General features: G+C 49.7%; 1 pseudogene; it reads right to left on the bottom strand.

Moving 5' to 3' along the window:
* Positions 1-832: 832 nt before the first annotated feature.
* LOC147988516 (uncharacterized) lies at positions 833-13,124 on the bottom strand (annotated as a pseudogene).
* Between the last annotated feature and the right edge of the window lie 270 nt (positions 13,125-13,394).

Here is a 13,394-nt window from a genome sequence, read left to right as displayed (position 1 = left end):
ACCTCTAATGCAAATATGTATGTTTTTACCATCATGCAAATTACTTATTGGTATTTATGCACATATAGTTACCCAGTTCAGTACTTCAGTTTCGATTCCTCCTTTACTATGTGATTTTTGGGTGTTGCCAAGTACATTATCGAATTCATTATCAGACTCGAAAACGTGGACGGGGGATATGAATTTTTCACAAGAGGAAGCAGAGGCTTCTGTCGATGCATTTTGCTGAACAGGCCTGACCACAAGGTCGGTCCTGAACAGCACCCGCTCTGTGGTGGCCTCCGATGCATTTTTCTGCTGCCTCAACGACCAAAATAAAGCTTGTGGCTTCAGGTTGATCGAATCAGAAAAAAAAACCGGCGACTATTCGTGGTTTTCTTCACAACCAGAACTCACAACTGCATACAACACTACTCAGCTGTGAGATATAGTTAGTTATCCACTGCTAATTAGTCACATCCACGTTTCCATTGCCTGTAATCCCAAGTAACAACAACTCGAGTTAAGTATTCGACATATTAAAATTGGCCTAAAATTAACTGATATATGATACCAAACCGTGCAAATTCAACCGTCCATTCTTTGTGCACAGGCGTCAGGTTCACGACCATTCAGACTGCAGTCTTAAGAAAAAGATGGCAAACGATGTTTACTTATTACAACCACAAGTACTCTGACGAAACAAAGTTACAAACCAGGAACACGAAGAACCAAACCTTCCATAACATATATAGTTCTGAACAAACATATGCTGATGAACCGATTAGTGACAAAGCTTAATGGACCCACTTTATTTCGTTCTGGCTCATGACATGTTTGATGCTTCTAGTCATTAGTGGTTCCGGAGCTTCTGTGCAATTGCAGCCCAACCGAAGATAAGTATGAACGGCCAAAGTTCCATGACCAAATTCAGAGTGATCACCCTTGCTAACCACTTTAATGCACGAATTGGTCCCATCCGAAGATATAACGGCCGTGCAAGCATAGCAAACTTTAGTAAGAATTCAAGATCTCTATATAGCACCACGAGAGGACTGAGCACACAGATCGCAATGGCAGTGGCATGAGCAACCGGAGCTAGCACTATATACACACCCAGTGCAAAAGCAGCAGACAAGCATGTGACCGAACTTGACATGAAGAAATAGGATGTGCGTAAGTTGATTTTGCGAGTCCTCAGATTAACCAAAGGAGATCCAGAGAACATCAGACCAACTGTAGCTATCGAAGAGCAAATGAAAGCTAGAGCATTTGCCATTATGAACGCGTCAAATGTATACCTGCCAGCAAGTGTTGGTGTGCCTCTATTGGTATGATCATCTGCTATGAAACCGCCAGGAACAGCAAAACTTGCACCGAATGCCACGGTTGCTATTAAAACTGAACCGATGCCCAGTATTTGGCTCGAATCTTTCACCTTCTCTGCTTCTTTGACCTTGTCCTCTGGTTTTAATTGGCGACAATACTTTTCTTCATGGTGATCCAGGCGAAGACCAGTAAGATTATCACCCCACAATTTGAGTGCCATAAATATCCGTTTTTCATTGTCCTGAAAAAATAAATATATATGAGCCATAAATTGTTATGTTTTCTTCAAGGGCACATGACTTGAAAATTTGTAAAGTCGAGAGTATATTACCAAGGAATAATGCACTACTAGGAAAAAGCCTACTAATGGCGCACCTAATTTGGCCATTAATGGCGCATTAGTGGTGCGCCATTAGTGCCACGCCATTAGTATATTTTATTAATGACGCACCACTGGTGCGCTATTAGTATCTGGTATACTAATGGCGCACCTCAGATGCGCCATTAGTATGCCTTCCAGGGGGCCATGTATACCCAGGTGCTTTGGCATACTAATGGCGCACAACAACAGGATGCGCCATTAGTAACTTCGGCATACTAATGGCGCACTGTTTAATGATGCGCCATTAGTATCCTTTGGCATACTAATGGCGCACTATGATGTGATGCGCCATTAGTATGAATATTAGGTTTTTTTTATTTTTTTATTTTCTGTTTTTTGCACAGGTTACAAAATGTATAATTGGACAAAATATAGACAGCACACATCAACAACAGATTCATCGAATACAATAGAAGATTAGTCTCTGAATACAATTCATCATTTTAGTCTCCGAATACAATTCATCATATTAGTCTCCGAATTGAAAAGACCGAACAAAGATAGAACATTATATTACAAGTCTCGAGACCGCGAGTTTGTCTTCACATTACAAGTCGATATCGATCATCTAAACTACCATCACATAGAAGAGAGCTGCGGTCATCACGATGAGCATCATCACGATGAAACTCGTCTTCATCCGGTTCCTCCAACGCTCCCTCCCCTCTCCCGCTAGATAGCGGGCGTATCTAGATTCGGCCTCGGCCCTAGTGGCGTACCCTTTGTAACTGTTACCGCTGAATCGGTGAACCTGTCTCCGACACTCCTCCCAGTCATCGTAGACTCCGGAAACCTTACCCTTGTACACGACATACCACGGCATCGCTATGCAGTAGCCAAACGAAACGTTAGTACCAATTCACAGACAATACATAAGCAATATATAAGTATGCAACAGAACGATTGGAAGAGAAAAGCAAGACATTAATAGCATCGATTACATCTAAGTTGAACGACTCTCGAAACCAAAGAGACATACTACAAGTTCATTAAAGTTTAATTATAACATGAGCCAATCGATGTTTCAGAACTAGACACAGCATCACTGCTTTCGACTCGACTCAAGGGACCGGAGCGTGGATGAAGCCGCCGTCTATCGTGGGAGTCATGAAACAACGGGCGTTGTCAGCCTGCATTTGTAGGATTGTGTCGATGTCACTGTTGGACGGTTGATTTATGAGGTAGAACTGCCCCGAGGTACGAAGGACATCTTAATGGATGATTTCCGCAAACTCCGACTGGATGCGAAAGAATTCTTGTCTGATGTCCGCGTCCTGGATTGCCGACACACTCGCGGCCCAATCTTTGAGTCTACTCGGTAGCAGAAGTTGATGGTGGTCCCGTACGATCGCCCGCATGTGATGGATGGCGTAGTAGGCACCCTTCTGACCGCCAGGCGGCTGCTTGACGCAGCAGAACGTCGTATTGTGGGAGAACACGTGCTTGCCATACTTACGAATAGGCCTGGTGAAGGTGCCTCCAGATTTGACGTAGCCGGGGAGAACATCATCAAGAACCTTCTTGACATTTGTGTAGTCTACGTTCGACTGACGGTCCGGGTCGAAATACGTGGCCATGGAATATTTTGGGCTTAGGAGGATGAGCGTGCAATGTGTGTCACTGCAGAAAACACGGAATGTTAAAAGAAAAACGATCGAAATCTAAGAATTCATATGTTACGGGGCGGTTGAGGGGAGGACTTACTCGGGAAAGTAAGGCACGAGGAAGTTATCCTTATCTTGGTTTGCCAGAATGACGCCTTCGAGGTAAGAACTCGCGACTTGCCGGTCCCCAGCACTGCCCAAGATCTTGGCACGCATGTAGAAGGGGTCGACTATCACGATGTCCGGGGTCTTGTCGCGAATGATCCGCATCTCCATACTCAGCGAAAATAGCCGAACGAAGGTGTAGTGCAGCGGATGAAGGTTCAACATAGCATGGATGTCATCAAACCGCAGGACGATCGTACCCCCGATGGAGTTATCCACAAAGCCCTTGCCCTCTGGCACCTTGGCCGCGAAAACCGGGTATGCCACATCCTTCTCTCCGACGGGTCGAATCGGAGGTAACAACTCATCGCAGCCTGGCAGCACCCGAACCAGTTGAACCCTAAACAAGTTGGGTGGCATCTGGGTACCGTGGAACAAGGGGTTGCCCGGTTGAACGATTTTTCCCTTGGCGACATCAACCAACTCGTTGTTCACGAAGTGCAGGAGAGTGCACAGAACGTCGGGGCGGCGCCCTGCAAAAACATGTAGGGCGTCAGGGATGCCCAGTCAAAGGCAAGGAGATGAAGTCCTCGGCCGAGAGAGGCTTAATTAGTTACCGTGATGATGGCGTCGAGCTCGGCTAATGTCGAGGCACCGCCAACGGCGGGCGTGCAGTTGACGGAGGGGCCGCTTGCTGCAGAGGTGCCGGCCGACGTACACCCGGGTGCATTAAGCTCCCGTGCCGGCGTCGGAGACACCAATGCCGCCTCCGCCGGAGACACCAATGGCCCCGCCATTGCGTTCTGCGAGTTACTGGCCGTGAAGCTAGGAATCGGGGGCGGCCCCTATTAGCCGCCCGCAATCCACACACTAATCCCCTGGATCAAGGTAGGCACAATGGCGGTGATCGTCGCTCCGAGTTGTTGTTGCACTTGCTCTTGGACAATCTCCGGAATCCGCGCCACATGTGCCCTGAGTTCTTGAACCTCGCGCGCCTGGCTTTCCGAGCTAGTCTTTTTCTCCTTTCGCCCACCAGTGTTATAGTATGACGACCATTTTGTCGACAAGCCTTTGCCGGCCACACGACCAGCTGACGTCGGCTTACTGAGCTTATCCTTGTTCTTCATTACATTCAACGCCCTATTTAGAATGGTGTCCCAAGGGTTTCTCTTAGTCGACCCCGCGCTACTGCTTTCAGTCTCCTGCGGAAGGAATGTGAACCATTTAGAAATTTGGCTTCATTAATTAGAATGCAACCATATAGAGCTAATTACGCGGGGGTGTATTCCTTACCAGAACAAGCTCAAGCGCCCTGGTCTTCGGATCCGTGGTAAGCTCCTTTGTTTTCGGGTCCTTCTTGTACCTGGCCCTGACAAAGTTCCTGGTTTGCTTTTGTCACCGTATTTATCGAAGAGGGGCGGCAGGCCTTGCTCGGCACGGTCCGCCTCCTCCTTGTCCCATATAGGCTCCGCCACTCTCTAACCGCCGGGACCAAGTGTGTGTTCCCCTAAGTTCAGCTCCCGCATTTCTTTCCCCCACTTACTTGATTCGGAGTTTGTGGTGCTCGAGCAATTGATCTTGAAGTCGTTGTAGTCATCTTCGGTGATCGAAGGATTTTTCTCCTTGATCTTCTCATAACTCTCACCTTTCTCGATCATTCTCTTCACATTGCTTTTCCAAGTAGACAGGGCCTTGCTCATCTTCGTGAGGGCAGCATTGTTCACTTTATTCCCTTTGAGGCTTGTGTTTTCAAATTCAGCGGGGAACTTGTATCGTTCGTGCAGCTTCGTGAAGAGGAGGTTGCGCAAATTCCCTCGGTCATGCCTCAGGTTCTCGGTGTTGATCGAGACGGTGCTCCGGAGAATGCACCCGAGCTGAAGCGAGTACTCCTTGACTATTCGTTCGGGCGCCGTTGGATTCCCGTTGGATTGACCATTTTTTTAGAACAACGGCCACTAGCTAGCATCAGCACAACCACCCATCCATGGCACAACAGAACAGTAGCGCAAGCAGCAGCACAGCACCAGTGGCTCAAGCGGCAGTAGGTAGCACGCGCACGAGAGTAGAAGAGGAGCTCACCGTCCGGTGACGAGGCAGCGGCAGGTCGGCAGCGGCCGGCGTGGAAGAGGAGGCAGAGGCGGGGCGTCGTCGAGGAGGGCGGTGAAGAGGGGGGCACCGGCGTCTCGCCTGGATGCTCTGCACGACGGGGGAGGGGGCGGCGTCCGGCGGCAGTGGGAGGGCAACAACTTCCGGCGGCGGCTGCTGGTGGGAGCGGGAGGAGGAGCCCGACGAGGTGGACGGGGCGGTGTGGACGGGGCGGCGTCCGGGCCGCCGGCGACGAGGGGGAGGAAGGGGAGAGGGAGGCGGCGGGGGCGCGTGGGTGGCTGCGGCGCAGTGGGTCGGGGCAGCGGCGGCGGCGCGGTGGAGGGAGGGAGAGGGAACTGGCGAGGGGGAGAGGGAAGGGGGGATAGGGCGAAGGGGGAGAGGGAAGGGGGGATCGGGCACAATACTAATGGCGCACCACCCCTCGGTGCGCCATAAGTACATCCATACTAATGGCGCACCTCACCGTGGTGCGCCATTAGTAGTTTTTTTTTCTTATAGCAATGGCACAATACTAATGGCGCACCACCCCTCGGTGCGCCATAAGTACATCCATACTAATGGCGCACCTCACCGTGGTGCGCCATTAGTATTTTTTTATAAGAAAGTAATAATTTTTTAAACTTGTTTAAATCATAACAGTAATATTTTTTTATAAGACAGTAATAGTAATATTTTTTTATAAGACAGTAATAATTTTTTTAAAAAATATCATCAAACAGTAATGCCGGTGGAGCGGGGGAGGGTGCGCGGGGTGCGGGGGGTCGGCGGAGGCGGTTGAGTAAGGGAGGGGTGCGGGGGGTCAGCGGCGGCGGTTGAGTAGGGGAATCGAGGGTGCGGGGGGTCGGCGGCGGCGGCCGGTGGACCGGGGGGTGCTCGGCGGCGAGGGGGACCGGATCTGGCGAGGTGGGATAGCGATCGAGATGGAGGGGGATCGAGATCGAGTGTCCATGAAATTTAAAAATATTTATGATAGTTCAAAAAGTGCCCATGAAATACAATCAAGAAATGAAGGCTACGATTTAAATACAATCGATCTTAGCTAGCTATCTATTCACAATCTTCTTGCCCTTCTTTTTCGCAAATGGAGTTCTTCTGTGGAACGGACGTCCTTTAGGTAGGGTGGTCCTGCTTCTTCTTGTGGTGTATGCTGCTACTTCATCATCGTCGTCATGTTCGATCCTCGGGTCGCCATACTTGTCGAAGTCTTGCTCATTGGCTACTCCATCCATTCCGATGATCTTCCTTTTGCCTCTCCTCACGACAACACGATTGGGCTTTGACGGGTCGGTAATGAAGAAGCATTGGTCCACTTGGGAAGCCAGCACCCATGGCTCATTTTTTGCGGTGACATTTGCGCCCGCGGTCTTGGATTTGGCTTCGGGTATAACCATGGTGGTGAAATACCGGTCTTCTTTTAGGACGCTCTTCGCCCATCTGACACGGAACATCGGGACCTTCTCTCCAGCGTAGCTCAGCTCCCAGATCTCCTCGATCCTTCCGTAGTATCTGTCCTTGTCGTTACCGGTGTAGGATTCCATCGTTACCCCGGAGTTCTGATAACCATCGCTCTTCATGTCCTTGGCCTTGGTGTAGAATGTGTAGCCGTTGATATCGTACGCCTCATAGGTCATCAGGTTGTGCTCGGCGCCCTGTGACAAGGCGAATATGAGTTGTTCTTCCGCGGAAGAATCCTCATGTAAAGGGTACGACAGAAGCTTCTGCTTGAACCAACGCGTGAAACATGAGTTGTGCTCTTTGAGTATATCTCCGTCCGTCCTCTGTTGGCCTCGGTCATTGTACGTCTTCTTAATAAAGGTTTTGTGCTCTACCACCCAAGGATCGACCACGTCTATGTGTTGTAGCGCGACTAGGTTTGCTCTTTCAAAGTCGGCGAGTCGACCCTCGAAGTCGACATGCATTTCGCGGCGACCCTCACGGTGACCCCATCCAGCGAGCCTGCCGAGGTGCCTGTTGACGGGCAGACCAACGGGGTTCTCGATGCCTAGATAATTCGTGCAGTAGGAGATGCACTCTTCGGTCAGAAAGCCCCTGGCTATGCTTCCCTCTGGACGTGACATGTTGCGAACGTATCCTTTGATGACACCATTCATCCTTTCGAACGGCATCATGCTGTGCAGGAACGTCGTCCCTAGTTGGATGATATCGTCCACGATATGGACCAGCAGATGCACCATAACGTCGAAGAATGCGGGCGGGAAGTACATCTCAAGCTCGCATAGTATCACCATGATCTCTTCCTGTAGCCTTCTGAGTTGCCTCACGCCAACAGACTTCCGAGAGATGACGTCGAAAAAGTTGCATAGGCCAAATAGGGTTTCACGGACGTGCGCGTCCATGATCCCACGGATTGCAACTGGAAGTATCTGCGTCATCAGCACGTGACAGTCGTGAGACTTCATCCCGCTGAACTTCTGCTTCGCTGGGTCTAGGTATCTGCTTATCTTCCCCGCGTAACCGTAAGGAAGTTTTACTCCTACGAGGCAGGTGAAAAACTGCTCGATCTCCTCCTGACTTAGAGTGAAGCACGCGGGAGGGTAGTCATTTCCGGTCTTCTTGGCCTTTTTGCCTTTGCGACGACTTTCCGTGTCCTGCTTCGCATCATCATCATCATCATCATCATCATATATAGCGTGAAGCTCCTGCCTGATGCCCATTGATTTCAAGTCTGCCCTTACTTTCGGCCCATCTTTGGTCCTCTCTGGCATGTTGAGCAGGGTACCAAGCAGACTCTCGCACACGTTCTTCGTGATATGCATGACATCAAGGCTGTGAGGCACACGGTGGATCTTCCAGTACGGCAAGTCCCAGAAAACAGACCTCGTTTTCCATACCTTCAGCAGCGGCTCTGGCACCTTTCGCTTCTTTCCCGGCTCTGGCACCTTTTGCTTCTTTCCCGGCAGTGGGCAGTCTTTCCAATTTTTCAACAGCTCGTCTATTTCCTCGCCGCTCCTCGTACGCGGGCGTCCTCGGGGTTCGGTTTCACCATCGAATAGATCCTTGCGTTTTCTCCACGGGTCATCGTCGCGAAGCCACCTTCGATGTCCCATGAACACGGTTTTCGAAGACCCGGGATCTCTATCTAGCTGGCGATACGTTGTGTCATCCATGCACCTGACGCATCCAGAAAATCCGTGGACCACCTGCCCCGCGACATATCCGTAACCGAGATAGTCGTGCACCGTCGTGAGCAGCGCAGCTCTCATAGGGAAATATTCTTTCTCTGCGGCGTCCCACGTATTGGCTGGCGTTTTCCACAGCGTGTCAAGCTCCTCTTTCAGCAGCCCCAGATACAGATTGATGTCGTTCCCTGGTTGTTTCGGTCCTTCAATTAGCATACTCATGTGAATGTACTTCCTCTTCATGCACAACCAGGGGGGAAGGTTGTACATCCACACAAACACAGGCCAGGTGCTATGTGTGCTTCTCTGGCTGCCAAACGGATTGACTCCATCGGTGCTCGCGTCCAGCACGATGTTCCTTGGATCGTTCCCAAATTCTAGGTCTTCGAAGTTCAACGCTTGCCACTGGCTCGCATCCTTAGGGTGACTCAGCATCTTGTCTTTTTTATCTATCTCCGGATCATTTGCGTCATCTTCTCGCTTCTTCTCCTCCCTATCCGCGTGCCAACGCAGGAGCTTTGCTACCTTAGGGTCCGCGAAATACCGCTGCAGACGAGGAGTGATCGGAAAGTACCACACCACTTTTTGAGGAGCTTTCTTCCTCTTCTTGTATCGAGTGACGCCGCACACCGGACATATGGTAGACTCCGCGTGCTCGTCCCGATAAATGATGCAATTGTTCATGCACACATGGTATTTCACGTGCGGTAAATCCAGAGGACACACGATTTTCTTCGCCTCCTCCAAACTGGTCGGGCACTTGTTCCCCTTGGGAAGACGTTCATGCCAGAATGACATGTTCTCGTCGAAGCATGCGTCGGTCATTTTGTGTTTTACCTTCATCTCCAGAGCCATGAGCGTTACTTTCAGGCGGGTATCCTCGGGTCTGCATCCTTCATACAATGGAGTAACCGCGTCTAACTCAAGTTGATCCATCTTGGCTTTCTCTCGGGCGGCAGCTCTTGCGTTATCCGTCTGCTTGAGAAGCAGCTCTTGAATATGAGGTCCTGCACCCAGCCCATCGATGGTCCAGCGTCTTCTGCTCCACCGGCATCATCATCTTCATGATGATGCCCGTCGTCTGCTCCGGCATCTTCCTCATCATCATGTCCTGCATCTTCTACATGATGACTGTGTACAGCATCACCGTAGTGATCATCTCCTGGGGATTCTTCGTCTTCTCGCCCGCCCGAGCCGCGGTGGTTGTCTTGCTGCCCTTCCTCATTTCTTGCCCGGCCCCCATGGACGATTTCGTAGTCATCTTCATCACCTTGCCACCGATAGCCATCCATGAAACCACGCAAGAGCAGGTGGTCCCGCACCTGCCCAGATTCCGGGTCCGCAATAAGGCTCTTCAGCTTGCATCTTCGACACGGACATCTTATCTCCGTCTCGTTCTTTTGAAGCATCTCGGCCTTCGCGGACCTCAAAAACCTATTCACGATGCCTTCGGTCATCATGCGGACCATGGTCGCCTGCGGGGTAGAGCAAAACGATATTTTAGAACCAAGAAAAAATTTGGCATGACTTTCCCTAAAAATAGGACCAAAAAGAATGCTTAATGCCAAAATTCTCGCCGAAACGGAAATGAATCAACATTCCGGCAAAATATTGGCAACTATCGCATTTCAAATACCGGTACACCTCCAAACACAAACACATATGCAACACCACAAACATATGCAACACCACGAACATACATAGATCTAGCTAGGCCATAAAAAGTGCATGTGCACATTGTTGTAGGGAGAACAACATAAATATAGTTTCCCCCCTTACTTACCTATCAAAACAAGGTAATTTAACCACTTAAATTGAATGAATCTATGGTGGAAATGAGGTGAAAAAGAGGAGGCACCCGAGACAAGGAGGAGGTGGAGAGAATGAAGTGGGGAGAAAGTGAGTGTGGGTAGGAAAGGCTGTCCAAAATATCTTGTTGCTGCCCACTTACTAATGGCGCACCAACTCTAAATGCGCCATTAGTAATCCAGGTTAGTAATGGCGCACCTTCTGCTGGTGCGCCATTAGTAGTTTTGCAAAAAAAAAAACATACTAATGGCGCACTGTCCCACAGTGCGCCATTACTAGTTTAAACTAGTAATGGCGCACGGTGGAACAGTGCGCCATTAGTAGTTTTGCAAAAAAGGGAATAAAAAATATAATAAAAAAACAACATTAGTGGCGCACTTTCCGGCATGGCGCACTGTGTCTGGATGCGCCATTAGTATGTTTGGACAGGCGCACTAGTTAAAAAAAAATTGATACTAATGGCGCACCCTGGGCCAGGTGCGCCATTAGTAGTTTCAACTCTAATGGCGTATCAGAAGGTGGTGCGCCATTAGTGTCAATCCCATCTATAGCCCTTTTTCTAGTAGTGATGCATTCCGTGAGGAAGATAATTCCTGGATAGATCAGTGGGAGTCTCGTCATCGTTGTTTACTACATATAAATCCACTTCCATATTCCCGAATAAAGAACAAAATATTCGAAGGCTGGAAACCTTGACAGCTAAATGCAGTGCAGTGTTCCCGTCATTGTCTTGCATGTTCAAGATCCAAGCTAAAGATGGAGTTTGGCAAACAAAGAAGACTATGTTCGATCTTCTTTTCTGAACGGCAACATGAAGGAATGTCTGTCCTTGAGGAGTGCGCAATCCGGAACTACTAGGGAACTTCTTAAGTATAAAGTTTAGGACATTTTGCCTGCCCATAGAGGCTGCTATATGTATGGGGAACAAACCTTTGTTGTCTGCCCGATACACTAGTGTAGGGTTAGCTTCAAACAATTGCCAGAACAGACTGGGATTTCGGAAAGATGAGGCCAAGTGAAGAGGCGTGCTCCCATGTCTGTCCCCATGTGTGGTAAGGCCACTATTCCACTTCAACATAAGTTCTGTGATCCCTGAAAATGCGATTTTTAGCTTGTTAGTCCAACATAATTAGTGAGGCAACATGACAGGCAAGGGGTTATGGACGAGAAAATAATTAAATGCAATCACTTTTACGGTACCACCTTATGACCAAGTTCTTACTAGGCATGATAGAACTATGAAAAAAATGACATAATAGGGGTAAATAGCTATCTTGAACCAACAAGATAGTTGGAGTCTTACTTCTATTCGACCTGAATAGCAATAGTGTCAAAGTCTTTTATGACCCCTTACATCATGTAAACTAAAGATATGTTCATACAACAAAATTGTATACAAGATTGGTTAGCAACCAATTGAATTTTAAGTATGAAATCATTTATGTATGATACTCCCTTGGAAATTTGGAGTACCTAACTTTGAAAAGAGGAAAGTAATACCTGAGCCTCGACAAATCGCAGCATGTAGCGCAGTCCTTCCATTTGGCCCAGAGTACGAGAGATTCCCGTTGCTTTTCAGATGCAGTGCCTCTGGAAGGTATTGTTTTTCCAGTAAGATTGCTAGGTACAATGGTGAAGTGCCTTCTTTAGGATAATTAGCCAGATCCGGATCAGCCTCCATTAGACTCTCCACAATATCCTTTCTTCCAATGCGGACAGCATCATGCAAGACCGTCTCCTTGAGATCGTTTTCCTTTCTCAGGAGCTCGTGCAACCTGTTGCAACTTCTAGCTAGTTCAATGAGACAGGAGACCATTTTGGACTTACCAGCTCTGGCGGCAGAATGCAAGGGCGTGTCACCCTTTCTGTTTACCGCAAACAGGAGGCCTTGGTCCCTCTGGTTGATGATCCTAGCACACTTCCGAAATTCTCTGCTGTCCCCATGGCTGGCAACCACATGTAGCGCGGTGTCACCCTCAGTGGTAATGCCCTTGAGAAGCCAGGGGCCTGGCAAATCATGCTGAACAATGACATCTTCTATCAAAGCAGGCTGATCAATGCCCTCTTGTATGTCGTCAAAAACTGTTGCCGGCAGAGTAGGCTGAGCAGCTCCATTTTCTATCTCGCCACAAGCTGCTCCAGGGATAGCAGGCTGATCAACGCAATCTTCTACGTCGTGAGGAGGAGTGTTGTTACCGCCAAAGCAGGTTCAGCAGCGCCACCTTCTATCTTGTCGTGAGAACCTGCTTCTGGGGAAGCAGGCTGATCGACAACATCTCCTGTCTCATGAAAATCTGCTACCGGCAAAACAGGCTGATGAACGCCATGCTCGACGTCATCAGAGGCCTGCAGCAAAGTTATCCTTCCTCCAGTGCTGCTGCCAGTGCCAGGGGTGTATCCGACTAGCAAGTCAAGAAATGCTTGGGTAGGCACCCCCATTGGTGGCTCGTGTGCATCTTCCCTGTCGAGAAGGAACTTGAGCGCACCTGAGGAGCCGCAGCACACCGATGCCAGTAGCAGGGGGCTCATGGGCGCGGGTGCCGTCGCATTCCCCACCGAATCATTGTTGCCCGAAGGGACGAGCTCCTGCCGCAGCACGCCGCCGCCTCTTAGCGCCGGAGCATTCGGCGAGCATGGAGGTGCGGCACCGGTGCTCAAAGCCGACGCCATCACCACCAACCGACAGCTGGTCAACAATCTCCCTTATTTGTCGCCGGTGCCCGCGGTCTGGACGACCGGACGGCCTCGCCCTCCAGCAAGATTGTGGAACTACGGCAATGGCGAGCGGCGTCGACAAGCAGGAACTCGGCGCCGGCCGATGGGCTACCTCCTGCTTCTTCTCGATTTAGCCGGCCGGGATCGGAAGAGTTGAATCGGGCGTGGATTTTTGCTTGGTGCGTGAGCGTGGGCGTGGCTGGGAGCTCGGGACGGGAGAGCGAG

The sequence above is a fragment of the Triticum urartu genome, chromosome 1A (genome assembly GCF_056163025.1).
Source record: "Triticum urartu cultivar PI428250 chromosome 1A, HENAU_Tu73, whole genome shotgun sequence".
NCBI lineage: Eukaryota > Viridiplantae > Streptophyta > Magnoliopsida > Poales > Poaceae > Triticum > Triticum urartu.
This window is presented reverse-complemented; position numbering and strand designations above follow the sequence as displayed.